We start from the raw sequence: 19157 nt of genomic DNA, 5'->3' as shown, positions 1-19157 counted from the left end.
GACATTTTCAGAGAAGAATAACAAATATAAACAGTCATAAATAACACACTTCATATTCATGAATGCTAGCGACTGGTCAAATATTTAGAAATAACCACCCCTCTAAGCAGCAGCAAATTCAGCTCAAACCATCAAGTTGCAAACCACCTATTTTCTTCATTATTTGAGCAGTTTTCACTTGTATAGTTATACTTAAGATGGAATAAAAAATTCAGGGTGTGAGTTTTAAAAATGTGCTCAGTCAGTTTGTTGGCAAAAAATGAAAAATGGGCTGAATTTTAACCTTTCAAATGTGGCATATAGCTAGCCACTTGTCAGGGAGGAAAGGTTGCTTTGTGTGGTCCAATACACTAGTTATGTTACAGTACCCCCATTTTCATTGTGTGGTTAATTGTTTTCAACTAGAACACATAATCACTGTGATGGGGTGTGTATCCCACATCCATTCCTTCAGGGGCTAAAGGCGGCTGGGGGGGCAATTTAACCACTTAAGTTGCACCTGGAGGAGGAGGAAGGGAGTAACTGATTAAAGAATGAAGCTCAGCTGGGCAAGAACAGGCAGCGCCTGTAAACAATGGAGGGCTGAGGGCAGAAAGGGGTAGGAAGGTTTGCAGTCTTTTTTTTGTGGTTAGGGAGAACAGATACAGGCAGCAGTCTTAGAAAACAGCAGCTAGGTCAGACCAGACCAGACCAGACATTAGCTGTGGGGGCCACGAGCTGGAAATTTGAGAAGAGGGTGGGCCCAGGAGCTTGTAATGGGCAGTGAAGAAGTACTGCTATTGGAATGGCAGTGAACTGGAAGCCGGAGTGGAATGACTGGGGCAGAGAGCTGAGCCCTTACTTCCTCCACCCGTCTGTGTCCCTCCCCCTTCCTCCCCCCCCCCCCCCCCCCCCCCGGAAAATTGCAGTCCCCTTGCTGGAGAGCTGAGCCAGGAGAACAGCAGTTGAGCCCCAAGAAGGAGACAGTGAGCACCTGCAAGGAGGGGCCTCAGACTGATAGAGCTACTCCCCAGCTATGGCTACACGGAGGGTGAGTAGAACTTCTTATGATTCCATGTTCTTCCCTTCTGGGGTTTTCTAGGAGGTTTTGAAAACAAGGAACATTCTGGTTTTCTCACATCCTTGGGATTTTGTGACATACATTGACTGATAAAGTGGTCACGCATAAAATACTTGTTAACACTTCTAAATTGCATGTGGAGAGAGTGAGATGCTTTAGTTCATAGCTCAAGTTGCTTAAAATCCAGTATCTACTTTACAGAGTTTTTTTAAGTCTACTTTTCAAAAAACCCATTTCATAGATGGTCTCATTTAAATTTTTAACCAGTTCTGCTGGTTGAAGAGTATTTTTAATTAAAAAGTTCCCTGGGACCACTTCTGTTTTTTATTTCAGATTTTGGACAAAACTGACGGGGGAAAAATGGCAGTTTTAGAAGTTTCATCTACCTGTATTCAAAGCTATTATTTCCGGTTACCTCTAAAGTCAGGTGGCTGTGTTTGGGGTGGATTTTTTTTGTTTTTGTTTTCAAGGCTACCTTCAGAGGTACTAGAAGAAGACCCTTTTAAAAATACAAATTTAGGTTCTGGAGAAGAGCTCTACTGCAATGAATGGATTATATCTGTATAAAAACATTGTCTTTAATACACTGAGTGCTATTAGGCATTGCAGTACAAGCTTAAATATGACCATGGTTATTTTTCAAGTGTTTCATAGAATGTTTGTGAACAAACTGAAGGAAAAGGTAGAAGCACAGAAAGGAGCTGACTCCTGAAGTACCTGGGATACTACAGAAGATGGCATGATCAGGAGAGTGGGGAAAATATTTATGCAGGAATAACTGCATTATGATAAATAACAAGTAATAACAGACACAAGGCAGCCACTAAGTACAGCATAGGATTGTTCAATTTATCTCCTTCACCAATGATACAGTGGCCAGATCATCAAGGTATCAAACTGCTACTCTCTTCAGCAGTGCGATATCTTTTTCTCTAGGTGGCCTGCCAGCTAATGCAATCATCAGCCCATAGCTAGGCAGTGAAGATCCTTAATTCATGGACAGCAGGGCAAACAGATGGGATGAGAGGGATGAAGTCTGCTGCATGTCCCTGGGGAGGTGGGAGGAAGGAAAGGACAGCACCGGGCCTCCCCCAAGCAGTGCTTAATGCTGTCTGGTATAGTGATCTGACACCAAATTAAAGGATCTGGGGCTCCAGCCGCAGTAGCCTTTTGATATTGTCCAGACTTGGGGAAGTTGCCCCCTCTTTCTTGCTTGCCCCTCCTCTCTATTGGCAGGCTTGTTAATGGGGATAGTTAAGAGTATAAAGAAAGGATCCTCAGAAGCCAATAAGCTGAGCAGGGAGCCATCTGAGCCAGCCAGGAGTGAAGTAGAAAGGGTTAGTCACAAAGGGCTGACTTAGTGAGCCAGGCTGACAGGCTATAGAGAGACACCACAGCCACAAACCCTCTTCTGGAACTGGGTGCCAGAGCCAGGTCAGCTTAAATTGCCTGTGTCCTAATAATTTTAACAGCAGTAGAAGTTGCATACTTCTACTTCCAGAGATTTCATGTGCATGCTGTGTTATCCTCCTGACCCCCATCTGCTTGTAGCCTGCATCCAGCCCTCCTCCTGCAGAGGCTTGGTGTCAGGCTTGGTACGTGCTCAGAGTACCTACAAGCTTGGGCTCCACTGGTGAGACAAGCATTCCTCCCTGCTTCCCCAGTCTCACTTAAGGCCCCCTGGGGCTTTGGTTGAGTTAGGATTGCAACTAGCTCATTTATTGTGGGGTCAGGATGAATTAAGGGCCTTCAGGCAGAAACTGGTTCTAAGGGGATTTGGGTTCCTACAGAATTAGGCAGCAGCTGAGTGACTGCCATCTGAAGAAGTGGGCTGTCTCCACGAAAGCTCATGATACCATGTACGTGTTTTGTTAGTCTATAAAGTGCTACCAGACTATTTTTAAGTTTTTTCCTGTTAGCCAAATTAGTTTCTCCCTCTGAGGTGTTCTGAAAATGTCACTAGCACCTGACTACCTCTGAAGAGCTTGGCCCCCATGTTTCTGTTCTCTATTAAAGAGAGCAGGAGTGCTTCATACTTCTGGTTTAGATGAGGGCCTGATTCAGCACCTACTAAAATCAATAAAGACTTTGTCCATTGACTTCAATGGGTTATGGAAATTAAGCCCCAAATATCTTGCAAATCATACAATAGGAGAATAAAGGACTTGGCTGTTGATAATTCTTTTGTAAAGGACAGGAGGCAAAACCTGAGAGGTAGACCTACTGACTGCTTTCTATTGGCTGTGTGGAGCCTCAATGCTCATGTCTTCAGGTAGGCCTTGCTGTCTCCCTTGACAGCAGTTGACTTCAGAAATCTTGCTAGTTGCTATTGCTGTCCTGTCAACTCAGATGCCTTTGGTGCAACTGCTTTACAAAGTGCTCTGAAAGCAATATGGTAACTTAAATGGCTCTTTGCAGATGAGTCAGGTGAATCTGCAATAGATGAAGGAGATCTGTTGGCAATCTTAACAATAAACGATTCATGACAGTCATACGCTAGAGATGTGTTCAGCATTTTAACTCAAACCTGTTCAGTGGAGATGAATAAACTTGCCCCTCACAACTTGAGGACGGACACATGCTTGCTCAGTTGTAAGTAAGAATCAGGAATGTGTGTGGTGTGTGTTTTTTGTTTTTGTTTTTAAATCTAGGCAGAACTATTATGAAGGGAGAAGGAATATAGCTCTGTCAACTTAAGTTAAAGTTTTGACCTATCACCTGAAGTGCCCTGGTTTGAATTCAGCTTCAGCCAAAGAGACACTAACTTATGCTGATGATGTGACAGTAAAACTTTCTGCATCTGCTGAGTTTGGCAGTATTGGCTTCAGTCTCAAACTTGAGCTCTCAGAGCAAATCGGCTTTGGTCCAGCTGGCAGTATTTGCTCTCTGAGGCCTAATGTGAAAATAGATGAGACTTTTCTTTTCTTCCCCCCTGCCTCTGCCCCCACCCCCACCTGACATGCTGGCTCTCAAAACTTTTTCATGCACCAGTGAAATTAATGAGAGCTTTGCCACTGATCTCAATAGGAGCAGTCAGTCAAACAGGGGTAAGGTGTGTGGGGAATCCAGTGGTGAACTGCTTTACTCTTGAGCTAGAACAGTATTGACACTGCTAGCCTTATCAAAGCCCCCCCAAAACTTTCAGAAATACTCCTTTTATCACTTGGCCAAGCACAATGACTTGATCCATGGCCACCACAAGACAGTCCAAGTACACATGATGAATAAACTGGGAGATTCTGTGCAGGAGTCCTGTTGACTTCCCCTATGTGGGGAAGAGTGAACAGTTCTAATGTTCTATAAATCATGCATCTGTGTTTCCAGACAAAGTGGTGTCAGTCCTTTAACCCAGGATACAATTTCAACACAATCCCCTAAAGGCTTCATGCAGAAAATCCTGCTTATGCCAAACCTGGTCACACATTTGATAGCCAGAATGCTGGAAGGCTTACAGTAGTCCTGGGCCATGTGCTCATTGTGGGTGAAAAGTGGCAATTAGACACAATAAGGTTTGTGACTTAGGAAATCACTAAATGCTCTGAATCATTGAGTGAGGTTTTCTAAACTAGCCTCCATTCGGCACACCCAAATTTAGGGCACACTGCATTGGGCCTAGGTTGGTGTCAGAGCTGCATTTTTGTACCTCTCAGTTCAGCCCATCTGGAGCTCTTGTACATTTCAAAGGAGGAATGCGGACCTCCGCATACAGCGTGGGGACAGTGGGATGTCCCGCTGACTCTGAGGTGCATGCAGAGTGCCTGCTTAAAAATGTGCAAGAGTCCCAAGCAGGGGCTCTTGTGCTTTTCAAAGCCATGGAGCCTGGGGTCAGTGGGGGACTCTCACTGCATGCTGCTAGGAGTTGGGGGTCCCCAGATGACTCCAGGTTCTGGGAAGTGCCATATGGAACCCAGGGTCAGCTGGGGAGTCCCCAACTCCTAGCAGCATGCAGGTGTGAGTCCTCCACGGCTGCCCCTCTGAATTGCACAGAGATGGCGTTTTAAAGGGGCAGCCACCACACAGGCTTGGGATTTCAAGGCTTTGAAGTACCCCTTCTCATCTCACTCCCTCCCCCCTTTGCTGCCTCTATCTCATAGAGGTAGCAAGGGTGGGGGGAGGATATGGGCTAGTCGACTACTCAAGAGTATCTGATCAGCAAATGCTGATCAGATACTAGTCTAACATACCTAGTGTGTACGACTTACTTTAGAAAACTTCTGTTGGTTCAGTGGATTCACTAAATCTTTCAAACTGGGGTGGGAGAGCACAATTTCTGTGATTCCTACTAACCATTCCTGAAAGACTTTATAAATACCCATAAAATCTATAGCTTCCCAGGTTCAAATTTAATGTTCGCCTTCTGTGTTTTTTCACCAGCCATGCCAGCTTGCAACTAGTAACAAAACTCTTTAAAAATAAAAATGTGAAGAATGAAAGGATTTTATTTGGAAACCAGCAAGTATCCCCGGTTAAATGCTACATTAAAACAAGATTTGGAAAGGTATTTGTCTCTTGCAAGTCTTGTCTGACTTGGGACAATATTTGTTTGCCATATTTTCTACCTTGAAAACAGATATAGATTTTCCCATGGTTCTTCTACCTCTGTTCTTGTAAAGAATAGTAACTTCTTGCATCATGTTTTTGTTGTGCTGTAGAATGTTATTCACTAATCATTTCCGTGTACTTGATTTAGGGAGATCAAAGGAGGAATTCCATAATGAGTGCTTGATCAAAGAGTGTAATTTAACCTGTGTCGTAATCAGTTTTATTTTGGAAGGTCTTGTCTAAAAAATAAATGCCTTCTAAAATGACTGATGGTGAAATGGAATAAAATCTCTGAAATGTCTTGCTAGTTTCCTGGCATTGTGTGTGTGTCTCTTGTATAGTCATTGCCAGTGTATTTAAGAGGATGAAACCAATCTACAGTATCTGAGTCTATAATGCAGTTCAAAATATCCTCCAACAGATAGTATACCGTAAACATTCTTGACAAATTCAAACGAAATAGAGCTTATATAATACAGCAAGGGTTAAGTATCCAATTGTTAGCCAATTAATTTAAATTATGGTATTCCTTTTGAACTCTTGAATGGGATTATAATAGGATGTTGACTACTTAGAATTCCAAATTCAAGGAAGAGACTTCTTCAAAGAAACCTGCATTGAAAATAGTAATGTTCCTTTACTGAAAGCTCGGTTTCTTAAGGGATACTCTTTAAATTTAGGGCTAGACTTTCAGAAGTGCTCAGCCCCTGTTCCAAAAATGCCACGTGTTTTGAAAGACAACCCTATCGTTTGACTTCAGTTGTTTACATGAGATCTGGCCTTCAAATATTCCATCATTCCTTTTAATAGGCTGTCCATGACTGTTTTTAAATTTGTGTAAAAGTTGGTATATTGGTGTTGGGTAAACACAACCATCCAACTTTAAAAAATGGCCATTACTCTTATGATACTTTACTGATTGTAACAATGTAATATGTAAAATGGATAAGAAAAACAAACTAAAATGTGTTTGTAACCCTGTGCAATACCATGATGATAGACTAGCCAGGAATACTGAGCGGGGGAAAAGGAAATGAAAGCAACAAATGAAAGGCTTGATCTAAACTTCTAAAGGCTATTAAAATCAATGGGAGTCCAACGTTCTAGGATCAAATCACACAAATTATAGTACATGAAATGAGAATATTAATTGGCAATCCATATGATAAAGTGCTGTCTTGTAGCTTGACTACCGCAGTAATGAGGCCATCTCCTAATTCTGCCCATAAATCCTTTCGTTTGTGGTGTAATATAAAGTACAACTTGGCATGTATTCCATGCCAAATAAGATCCTGCTGTGGTCAATCCTTTCCCCTGCAGCATCGCATTAGCCCAGAAACCTGCAAGATGCTCATCTGCCACATATCTTCAACCAGAGAAATTGCAAGGAAGCACCAGTCAGAAACTGAAGCTGGCAGAGAAGCCTCTAAAGCAGGGAGTGGGACTGCTGGATAGGTTTTTCCACAGCTTTGACTGGCCTGCTTTGACTGGCCTGTCTCTGCTCTGTGGTAACTGTTGGCTTGCACCAACCTGTACTGCCCTGTCTCAGTCTTACCTCAGGCATGTGTAGAGTGAGGTTGCCCCTCAGACTGTCCTCTTCGCCTCTGCTGACCCCTCAAATTCTCTTTTCCTGTCCTTGACCAGTATGTAGCCAATACAAATCTACCCATCCACCCTCAAATTGCAGAATTAACATCACAGTTGTCACTATCACATTGCTAGAATGCACAAGCAGAGATTTTTTTTGCTCCTGCACTCTGTGTTCAGGATTAACCCAATGAAACCACAATATGGGGTGCTCCGTAGGCACCACAACAAATAACGTGGCTGATGGGCTATAAGAGGATACTCTGCAAGAGAAAACTCATGGGGGAGTTTATTTTCATGGGCTGCCTCCCCATGGACTTTTTACGGGGGAGGTGATCTCACCATGGTGAGATTGTACAGTCTTCCTTTAAAATGGTTCAAGTAGTGAGATTTGCACCACTCACCTTGTGATACTGTTGATTAGAAAAGACAAACAGCATAGAGTACAGTCCTTCATTGATGGAGAACTAGATGATTTCAGCTGTTTCCATTTCAAATGTCTAAAAATCTATGGTTTTTCATCTCCTAAAAATTAAAAGGTGCAGTGGCAATAATCACTCTTACAGATATAGGCAGTGGAAGACACTTTTGATTTGGATAGAATTTTCTATCCTTTTGCTTTTAGTATTAAACTCCATTTCATAAATGTTTAGACACTATTGATGATGTGACTCAAGTGATGGATCTAAGACTTGTAAAGTGTCCAGATGTTCTCATTTAAATGTCAAGAGTTAGTGACCCATTCCTGAAAACATTTGCTTAAAGTAAAAAATCACCCACATTCTGCAGATCTTTGAAACATCAGAAGAATTTGCCAAACCTTTCTGCACACTTCTGATGATTTTTCAAAATGCATAATGGAAAATTATACTGTAGCTTAAAGTATCTCTGCCATATTCTGCAAAATTCCCCATAAGTCTTTAAAATCAAACTTCCCCAACAGCATTGACCAAGATCCTGGTGATCTTACCATTAACTTCTCATCACTCACTCCAGCTGTTCAGGATTCTGTTTGGTGCAAGCGATGCCTCCCATAAGTTCCTTTGCAGCGAAAACCAAGGCTTGTGGTTCATCAGGAAATCTCTGTGCATATCCTTTGTGCTATTCAAACACTGCACCATTTCTAAGCTATTAATAAAAATGTAGTGCAATTCTCCTCTTGTAAGTCCATTCGATTTCATGTTTAGTATTCAGGTTTCTTGATTTATCCTTCCATGGACTGTTCTTGTTCTTCATATGGACACAGTTCTCTTGATGTTACCTGCAATATCCACAGACCCTATGGGTTTTAATCTCTTGTCTTGCTTCAAGTTTCAGAGCGTCTCTTGCTACTTTGCTCCCCACGCATTGATCAGGGCTCCCCAGTGACGCATCCAGATGCCTGTTTAACTACTGTACTCAGCATTTCAAAATCATTAGTCAGGACTTGGATTGTGGCCATCCAAATATGGATATTTGGGGTGCACAGTTACTCCCAGACTTTCCTCACTCCCTGCATCTGGAAGATAAATAAGTCCCCCAGTATCTTGTTTCTTATAACTAAAACTAGTAGGATGGAGATAAATTAATAGCTGATTCCTAGCTATTAAGCTGAAATGGATTCAGGCAATTGTGACCTGCTGAGTCACCACTCTTAGACAACATATTTTCTAAGAATGGTAGGATGGCACACTGGGTTATCAAGCTGTCAACTATATTCTGAATTAGTTTGGACATTGTCATTCTAAAAAGTTAGCCAGGTGACAGTCTATATTAGGTGGAAAACACATGCATGAGCCAGGCTGATATATTATCTGTAATGGACACTTGTACTAAAACCCATTAAATCCCAAAGCTTTCATGCCTCCAGCTGCGATGTCATAAATGTGCATCTTGTGTTGCTGAGTAGCTCAACTGTTAAACTCATTTGTATGTACTATGCATTCAACTCATTCTTATTAATTCACTGGAGTCCTTCCCTTCATTGCAGATTATCTCAAGTTTCTTCTCCCTAAAGTGATACAGCGCTTAGCTTACTACCCAATTTTTAGGGAGTCTATTCCTTTTTACAAGCTCCAGTCTTCTAAAGACAGCCAGAGGAAATGTCAAGCCAGTCTGTCTCTGCTGTCAGTAGCAAACTTGATACTATTTTCATGGTTAGTGTGTTTGCTTTTGAAAGAATGTTAAACAGACTCTTATTAAAGCTATTTTTACATCCTCAAATCATCCATCATATTGCTATATGTGCAAATTGTGTATTTGTCCTTTGTAGTAGCTGTACAGGGATTCAATATCCTGCTATGAATTGTGCTTAAACTCAGTTAAAATTGTGGTGGGGTGTGGGGGTTTCTGAGGGGGGGGGGGAGGAGAGAAATAAATATCCCATGTCCGTTGCAAACCCTTCCATCCTAAAATAGGCCCATGTGCCAATTTCTCAGGCAGACAATATAACTCCACAGCAATAAAAAGAAACTGCACAACAAAATATTGATGTGCAATTACATATGGTGTGGATACTCAGAATCTTTCATACAGGACTTCTTTCCTGTATGCTGCTGAATATTCTGTGTACAGCACCTGAAAATTTGGGGTACCACTGGATCTTAAAGTCTCCTTTCTAGCCTTTTCTGTGGCTTCAACCTGGTAGGTCTGTCTTTGGAGGTGTGCTAGTTAACTTAAAAGTGTGAGAGCCTTCTAACAGACTGATTAGCAGGATATGGAATTTGTGAAAATCATTCAAGTGGTACTGAAACCAATTAACAGGTATGTATACTGTCAATTTCCAAATTTTTTGTTAGACAAAACCTTAAGTCTTCTATACTACACTAAAACACAAGGAAGATTTTCTTCACTGAGCACACAGTCAACCTGTGGAACTACTTGCCAGAGGATGTGGTGAATACTAGGACGTTAACAGGGCTCAAAAAAGAGTGAGAGAGTAATGGAGTTTAGGTCCATCAATGGCTTAGCCAGGATGGGTAGGAATGGTGTCTCTATCCTCTCTTTGTCTGTAAATGGGTGAGAGGAGAGGGATCACATGAGGATTACCTGTTGTGGTCCCTCCTTCTGGGACATCTGGTATTGGCCACTGTTGGCAGACAGGATACTGGGCTAGATGGACCTCTAGTCTGACCCAGTGTGGCTGTTATGATCTTAAAGCATTACCACATTATGTAAACCACCTCAATGAGGGGAGTAGCTAACAGTGCTGGGAGCCATAATTTCTAAATATTTTAATTACACTTAGCATTTATGACAGATGCAAAAATATCAAATGAAATCTTGAACCTTTTGGAGTTGCGAATTCCTTTGAAAAAATAAAAGGAGCAGAGAAAATCCTACATCTCTAGTTATGATTTTTAGGGGTAGTAATTGACTGCTAGGGGGTACCCATTAATGCCATTTAAACTGGTGTGTTAATTGTAAGAGCTAAAAAAGTTAAACTAATGCCCCTTATCCTGAAAGTTACTCTGGTTTTGGATAACTGATTTTAATTTAAAAAAAAAAAAAGGTAGTGGGAGAAGAGGGGACTTCACAGAACTGCAACATAATTGCAGTGACAAGGCCAATGGAGAACATTGTTCATAGAAATGAAGTGGAATCATCAGGTGAGCAAAAAAGATGTTAATACAGCTGCATGTTTATACCAATAAAGCATTTCCAAGGCAGCAACATGAGTTGATTTTGAGATGAAAGAGCAACTCAGTCATCCGCTCTGTTTCTCAATACTTCAAGTGTCTAGTCCACTTGAGATCTGTCAATTGAGGGGGGAGGGGTTCAAACACTTTGTTTAGAAGAACAATCGGTGTAAGGCAAGTCTTCCTGAGAATTCAGACACTTTTAATGTTCTGTTCTTGCTTGATTCCTGTTGTATTTTCCAACTATTGTTCCTTGATATTACTACCCATCAAATATTTGTAGGATGTCATTCATAGTTATCTCAGAACCAGTGTATGGTCAACTTTTTTTTTTTTTTTAAATCTCACCTCTGAGTCACTCTCTACAGCCCCCTCAAAATATTTTGCATGTTCTTCATTAAACTCACTTCAACTTGACACAGCTTTCTAGAAGAATCGAAAAAGGAACAGAAAACACTAAGGAACAAATGATATAAATATTATTGGCTTCCCCATGCATAATAGGAGCAATTCTCTCTGACCACAATAGATGTCAATTCTATTTTGGGAAGGGGAGTTACATTCATTTTATTGAAAGAAATTTTCACCATGAATCTTGCATAATGGCTCTTCAAAATTGAATGAAGAAAAAACAAGGCAGTAGAAGTAAAAATAGTAGAGAACTACAAATAGATTCAGTACTTGCCCCAAAGCTTGCAGACTAAATTAAGTAGTGGCTTTTTTTGAAACACTTACCTAGCATATGCTAGATCTAAAGGGGTGCAGACATGACTTGAGTTACTGTAGCATCTAGGAATCCACTATCTTAGGTGTTGTCCTAAGATCAGAGCTTTCAGTCTAAGTATCAGACCAGTAACTACAGACGCAGACAGAGGGAATAAAGGAAACTGTATCATTTTATTGGCCATCCTGATAGTTGAGCTGTTGGCGTGCTGAGATCTGTGACCAAGATCTTGTAAGCATTGTGGCAAAAGAAGGCTTTTAAGGAGGAATTTGGAGGAAGAGGATAACATGGTACTGGAGATAAGATCTCTGTTCACATTTTTTTCCCTCCTCTCTCTTGTATCCACTTAATCCTGCTCATGTTTATAAAGGAGGAAAAGGGTGTCTGTTGGCTGAGATATGGAAGGGAGTTTTAAACATGGGATGGTACATTAACACCTAGGTGAGGAAAAGGTGAGTGAACATATTCATGGAGGGCATAGGCCAAAATCTGTTGATACCAATCGGAGTATCTGTCAACTTTGAGTTTTGGATAGAGTCCTAAACAATTTGTGCATGTTCCAGAACTTCACCCACAGTAAAGTAATGGGTGTCCTGCTAAAGTTCATGCCTTGTGTATACAAGTCCAATAACAAGCTGGACTTAAACAGCTGACCAATATGATCAAGTACCTCCAAATAACAGGCCTGATCTCTCTGCTGACTTTCACATCAGTATAATGCAACTGATTGGAAAAATCCAAGCTTATAATCTGGAAACATCTTTTTAAAAGCCTTTTTTAAAATGTTTACAAAGGCAATTGTGCATCAGAACCTCAATTAGCAAATATCTTGGGATTAAATATTTACCATACCACATATATTAATATTCTAGTGTAAAACTTAGTCGTGTTAGAGCCACAGGATTTGCCAAGAAATTGAAGTCAATCCTCACTGAGATTGTTTGAATGTTATGCGCTGAATACAACTCAGTTTGGCAGAGTCATTTCACTGGATTTCTCCCTGAAGGAGCAGATTCACTTTCCCCCCCCAAAAAATGTAGTAATGAAAAACTATCCTAGGCCAGAAAATACAGATGTGCTGTTCTGCATACTCTTGACACCCAATGCTGAGTCCATAGAGAACAGCCAGAAATGTCGTCCACACCCAGAAGTCTCTCCCAAGAATTCAACAAGAACTGTACCCTCTCCCCACCAAACACACTTAAAACTGGCTTTTTGCTTATTCCTGTGTGCATCTTCTGTCCTAAGCAGGCAATTTACCTGAATAACACAACCTTCAGTGTTTAAAAATCCAATTTCAGAAAACATTCTTAATGGTTTGTGTTTTATTTGCACTACTGCTTATTCCAGCTGCTCTACATGTTGCTTGTAGGGTTGCCAGGTGTCTGGTTTTTGCCTGGACAGGCCCTGGTATGGGTCCCCTGTCCAGTTTTTTAAAAAAAGAATACCGGACATGTAATGTGTTTCGGGGACATTTTTCCCCTGCCACGTCTGGTAGGGGGAGTGGTGCGTTTTTTGGTGTGGTGTGTTTTTGTTTGTTTGTTTGTTTGTTTTCCCCTCAACCAATCTTTTTTTCCACCATGTTCAGGGTTTTTTTTTTTTGTGAAAGTATGTGGCAATCCTAGTTACTTGTCCTGAATTAAGACAAACCTACATAGCTGCTAGGAGAAGAATCTTAAAGGAACCATTTCCAATTCTAAAGGAAATAGTTTCGGGGGGGGGGGGGGGGGAGAGAGAATACAAGAGCATTCTTCTGCATGCAAACTACAGGGACCTTTCTCATTGGCCTGCTTAGGAGCTCACAAATCAGCCCTCATCTCACAATGGGAAGCAGTCACTAGAACTACAGGGGGTGATTAACAAGTAAAATAATACCATTAATAGCCCTTCCCACAATGGCTGGGTTAAAGGCATAAATGTTTAATGTCTACTTATACTAGGCCTATGCTTCAATCTACACACTCTGAAACAGTAGCTGAAACAAAAGACAGAACTAACAAGATGGTTTATTAGGTGATTAGCTTTCGTGGGCCAGACCCAGTTCCTCAGATCAATATGTGGAAGAAAATTGGCACAACCCTATATACCAAAGTGATACAATTTAAAAAAAAATGAATGCATGTGAAATTGACAAATCAAATTTTAGAACAAAGTGGGGGTGAGGGGGGAAGGTTAGTGTCTGAGGTAATGACATTAGGGGTGATAACTGGGGAAGCTATCTTTGTAATGGGTGAGATAATTAAGAATCCAGACTTCCACGAGAAGCTTCAGAATTGTCATTCATACTTGTATTTGACACTTTATGCTTTTCGTGGAAGTCTGGATTCTTAATTATCTCACCCATTACAAAGATAGCTTCCCCAGTTATCACCCCTAATGTCATTACCTCAGACACTAACCATCCCCCCTCACCCCCACTTTGTTCTAAAATTTGATTTGTCAATTTCACATGCGTTCATTTTTTTTTTTTGTAACTGTATCACTTTGGTATATTGATCTGAGGAAGTGGGTCTGGCCCACGAAAGCTCATCACCTAATAAACCATCTTGTTAGTCTTTAAAGTGCTACATAGTTCTGTCTTTTGTTTCAGCTAGATCAGACTAACAGGGCTTCATCTCTATCACTCCAACAGTAGCTGACATTCAGTTTCATGGCACTATCTCGGGTCTCCTACTTTTTTTTTTTTTTTTTTTAATAAATTCATTGGGGTGAGGGTCACACAGCTAATGTTTTTCGATTTTAAAGTGATTGTAATACTCTCCAAATAAAATTCTCAAATCCTCACAACTGACTAGAACATCGACTTCAAATAGACTCCAGTCCAGTGAAGGATTTAGGCACATAGTTAACTATAACATGCAAATAGTTCGACTGAATCCAATGGGACTGCTCATGGGCTTAAGTAATTTGCTGGGTTGATGCCACAGACTGAACTTCCTAGGGCAGAGATTGTGCAATTCAACTGTGGAGCACATTATGGTTGGCATCAGTTCAGGAAAAATAGTAATAGAAATTCTCTACAATTGCTCTCCTCTTCCTCTGGTGCCTGCAAAATGCTGAAATTGTGAGGACTTCTTGCTGGACAGTAGAAAATACAATTGTCTTCAGCTACAGCATGATGACCACTATCAGACACTGTTTCTATGTTTCCTAGGACCAGTAAAACAACATTCTGCACTTCCATAGCAACACAACTATGATGTCATGATACAATATACATTCACTGCATATGGAGGGGAGGTTTAAACACAGCAACTTTAAAAAATAAAATCTTTGTCCAAGTCAAAGCTCTTCCCCACAGTAACAGGTATACTGTACAATCATGATTTTTCTACTGTCTAATCACAATGCTTCCCTACAGTAACACAGACCATTGTTGGCTTTTAACTTGTAAGGTGTGGGTTTTCTTGGTTCACCTCAGGAACTGTTTTCTGTGATTACAAATGTGACTTGACCAGGACAACAGCCTTCAGTACTCCAAAGTAGGCAAGATGCTGTGCTTGAAAGTAGACCACCAAGATTCAGTCCTTCTCGTACAGTTTTTGCAGGCTTGTATTGGTGTATTTCAAGTAGGCTATTAACTAGCAGGACTACTATGCAATCCTGCACAGTCTGCAAATTCCCAAACCCAGTCTGCAGCCAGGGGCACTTCTGAAAGACCTTTCTCCATTGCAAAAGAGGTGAAACTGGTCCATCCCAAAGGCATATCACATCAATATGTTTAGAAGTGCCCATAGAACATATTTCTGTATTGAAACCTAGCTCTCGCTACTTTGCCTCTCATACTTTGATTTTAAATTGAGTATCTTCCTCCAAATGCAAAGAATACGAGAACAGCAAGTGACAGAACTTTCCTGTTCACTCCCGTAATCCTAGTCATTCATGGAGATCTCCTCCTTCATGGGTTTTGTCTGAGTACAATTACAAGATTTTTCCCTACAGCTCATAAAGTTCAACATGACACTTTTTTTTTTTTTTTAGGGCCTGGGTTGTGGATGAAAGGTGTTACCTGCTAAACTTTGCTTTAATTATGCCAAATGCATTTTTACCACTTTTCTTTATAGTTTTACATGGTTAGTGCACAGATCATGTGCCCCCTTTAGGTTAGTAGTTACCAGAAACTTTACAAGTTTTGTGATATTTATATAATGATATCTGTTCTGTGCACTGGAGAAAGTAAACTAGGTCTACAGTTTAAAGTTTTTGATCTGGTTTAAAGCAAAACTATCGCCATCTTCTAAAGAAGACTTCACGAAGCAGCCAGTAACTAAATGGTTTTGAAGAAGGAAATCACTCCTAGAGCTGTCCCCTACAAGTGTTGTCTTACAAGTATCCAGCTACATCACTGTAAAAAACCAAGTTAGCTAACCTCAGATATACTATTGTTTTGAGGTTACTGTGGACCTAGACAAGTGGTGGATAATCAGATGAACCAACTCCTGATACTTTTGATTAAGATACCTGAGATGACACTGGACAAAACTTATTCTCATTCTGGCCATAAAGCCATGGCCATTGACAGCAAGTCTAATTCTGCAGAGCAGTATTTGGATAGAACACTTTTTGTAGTGAAGTCAAGCTCCACCTCAGAATTGAGACCCTTTGGTTAGGCGCTGTGAAACTTACCTGACTATTTGTGGAATAAACTTATTTCAGTTGACGGGAGACAGATCAGGGCTACGGGAATACATATTTACAAGTAAAAGCTATTATCTTGGGAACCTTGGGATTTAGCTGGAGGAAAAGTAGTCACTGGAATGACCACTGACAAGTGAAATCCCCAGAGTCTTCTTTCACAAAACATTAAAATATTACGTTGACTACTCCATAAATAACACGAATGGAGAGATTCTGAACTAGAAATACCTAATGATATGAGAGGAGCTAAAACAGATTTCATTGAGGCTTTTTCCATTTTCATAACACCACTATCAATGGCCTTGGATTCTTAAATGTAATATTAATAATCTGTTTGGCTCAAGTCCTGTAGAAGCTCTTAGGTTTCAAATTTACAAATGCCCTCTAAAGCAGTAGCTTGGAATAAATTTATCACTGGGCTAACAAGATTACTGACTGAAGAGATGTGATGTGACCGAACACTCAAGGCCAATGGGTACTGCTTTAGCAAGCCTCAGTACTGCTTTAGCAAGAAGTACATCCCCATATGTAGCTTGAGAGAGTACAGGCAGTCCCTGACTTACGCAGATCCGACTTATGTCGGATCCGCACTTACAAACGGGGCTTTTCTCGCCCGGAGCTCACGGTGGGCGGGTCGCCGCCCGTGTCCTCCGGGGCAAGAAATGCTTCTCCTGGCCTCCCTGGTCTGCTGGGGGGGTCCAGCAAAGCCGCTGGACCCCCCCCCCCCCCCACAGCAGACCGGGGACACCCGAGCAAAGCCGCCGCCTGGGTGGCTTTGCTCGTTTGCCCGGGAGCAAAGCCGCCCAGGCAGCGGGACTCCCACCGCCTGGGCGGCTTTGCTCCCGGGCAAACGAGCAAAGCCGCCCAGGCGGTGGCTTTGCTTGGGTGTCCCTGGTCTGCTGGGGGGGGGTCCACCAGCTTTGCTGGACCTCCCCCCCCCCCCCCCCCCCAGCAGACCAGGGAGACAGGAGCAAAGCCACACAGGCAGCAGGGTCCCTCCGCCTGTGCGGCTTTGCTCGGGTCTCTCTCCGGTCTGCTGGGGGGGAGAGGGTGCAGCTAGTGCGCCCCCCCCCCCCCGCAGACCAGGCTTTTGTTACGGGACGCCTCGGGTAGAGCAGCTGGGGTGCTGCCGGGTTGGTCCTGTGGGAACCTACCGGGCAGCGCCCCAGCTGTTCTGTCCCAGGCTCCAGATTCAGCAGCTGTTGAAACTGATCATACAAATTCAACTTAAGAACAAACCTATAGTCCCTATCTTGTACGTAACCTGGGGACTGCCTGTATGTTGAATAGAAATGGCTAACTGAACCTATAGCTTAAATATAAAATGGATTAAGTGGGGATTCAGTCATGTTGTAATACAGTACAGTTGTGCCTCCCTAAACTGGGACCCTTTGGTCCAGCAACAGTCATGGTCCAGCAGGACCACGGATGTTGCTGGACCAGAAGGCATAGCATGGGGTGGGGGTGGGGGACAGTGTCTGGCCAGGATTGGCAGCACAGCTGGTTGGAGGCTAGAAGCAAAGCCACTGGTGGGTTGGGAGGGCTGGTGGCAGGGAACATCCCCGGTACAGCAAATTCCCTAGTTTGGGGCTGGTCAGTCTTTAAGATGGCAGACGAGGGAGGTCCAACCTGTACCATTCAAGAGAAGCACTACAGTTTATGGAAATCTGTAATGCAAGTTTTGATACAGTGGCATAAAGACAGGTATCAGCCTCATTTTGGAAGATGAGAAACTGAGTTAAGTTACTTGCTCAAATTCACACAGGAAACTCATCAGCTTATCTCCCAACAACAAACTGCAATCGGAGAACAAAAATTATAGATCAGATCCTCAGCTGTTATAAATCAGCATAGCTCTGACCTCTGTGAGGCTTTGACCTTGTAATTGGGGGAGGGGGAGAGTTTCTACCTATTCTTGGCACAATGGCCCAATAGCTAAAACTGATTTCTAGCTCTGATTTGATATAAACAAGTTTTTTTTTTTTTCCCTTCACAGGTGAGCCATCTATTTCATGAGCATCTTAGGAAGTATGTACTCTCTCTCATAATGTTCACAAGAACATTGACTCGGCTTTATGAAATACATTTAACATGCCTTTATTCAGCACACTTAATCATCTTGAATGTTTACTAATTGTATTTATATTTAAATCCTAGAATAAATTAGTCTTAGCTTCTAAAACAAATTGTATCCTTTATGTGGTTTGAAGAAGTAATTGAAAGAAACATGTAAAAAGTGTAGAGCCTAAGTATCTCTAACATGTGCTTTAAGTATTTTTAAAAATGTGAGACTAAGTTGATCACTTACATAAGAACTGCCGTACTGGGTCAGACCAAAGGTCCTTCTAGCCCAGTATCCTGTCTATCGACAGTGGCCAGCACCAGGTACCCCAGAGAGGGTTGACCGAAGACAATGATCAAGCGATTTGTTTCCTGCCATCTCTCTCCAGCCTCTGACAAACAGAGGCCAAGGACAGCATTTTATCCCCTGGCTAATAGCCTTTTATGGACCTAACCAACATGACATTATCTAGCGTCTCTTTAAACTCTATTATAGTCCTAGCCTTCACAGCCTCCTCGGGCAAGGAGTTCCACAGGTTGACTACACGCTGTGTGAAGAAGAACTTTCTTTTATTCGTTTTAAACCTGCTACCCATTAATTTCATTTGGTGACCTCTAGTTCTTCTATTTAGGGAACTAATAAATAACTTTATCGGCCCTCTCCACACCACTCATGATTTTATAGCCCTCTATCATATCCCCCCTCAGTCTCCTTTTTTTCTAAACTGAAAAGTCCCAGTCGCTTTAACCTCTTCTCAGACAGCTCCCAGTTTCTCAACATTTATTTACATAAAACACACTAAGTCTTATACAAGCCATGATCCAACATTTTAAAAGAATTAACTCAAGTTTTATTTAAAATTTAATATCCCTAATGAAGCCCTAATTGGGCCAGGGCTTCAGTGCTGAAATTCATCTTTGTTAAAAA

At 41.8% G+C, this 19157-nt stretch overlaps 1 long non-coding RNA gene across 1 annotated transcript; it reads left to right on the top strand.

The window, feature by feature from the left end:
• Positions 1 to 14033: 14033 nt before the first annotated feature.
• On the top strand, positions 14034 to 18411 carry LOC142829560 (uncharacterized). The gene is made up of 3 exons (XR_012904065.1): positions 14034 to 14837; positions 15512 to 15633; positions 18165 to 18411. It is a non-coding gene; the product is annotated as an uncharacterized LOC142829560 (long non-coding RNA).
• The last annotated feature ends 746 nt before the right edge of the window (positions 18412 to 19157 follow it).

The sequence above is a fragment of the Pelodiscus sinensis genome, chromosome 5 (assembly GCF_049634645.1).
Source record: "Pelodiscus sinensis isolate JC-2024 chromosome 5, ASM4963464v1, whole genome shotgun sequence".
Lineage (NCBI taxonomy): Eukaryota > Metazoa > Chordata > Testudines > Trionychidae > Pelodiscus > Pelodiscus sinensis.
This window is presented reverse-complemented; position numbering and strand designations above follow the sequence as displayed.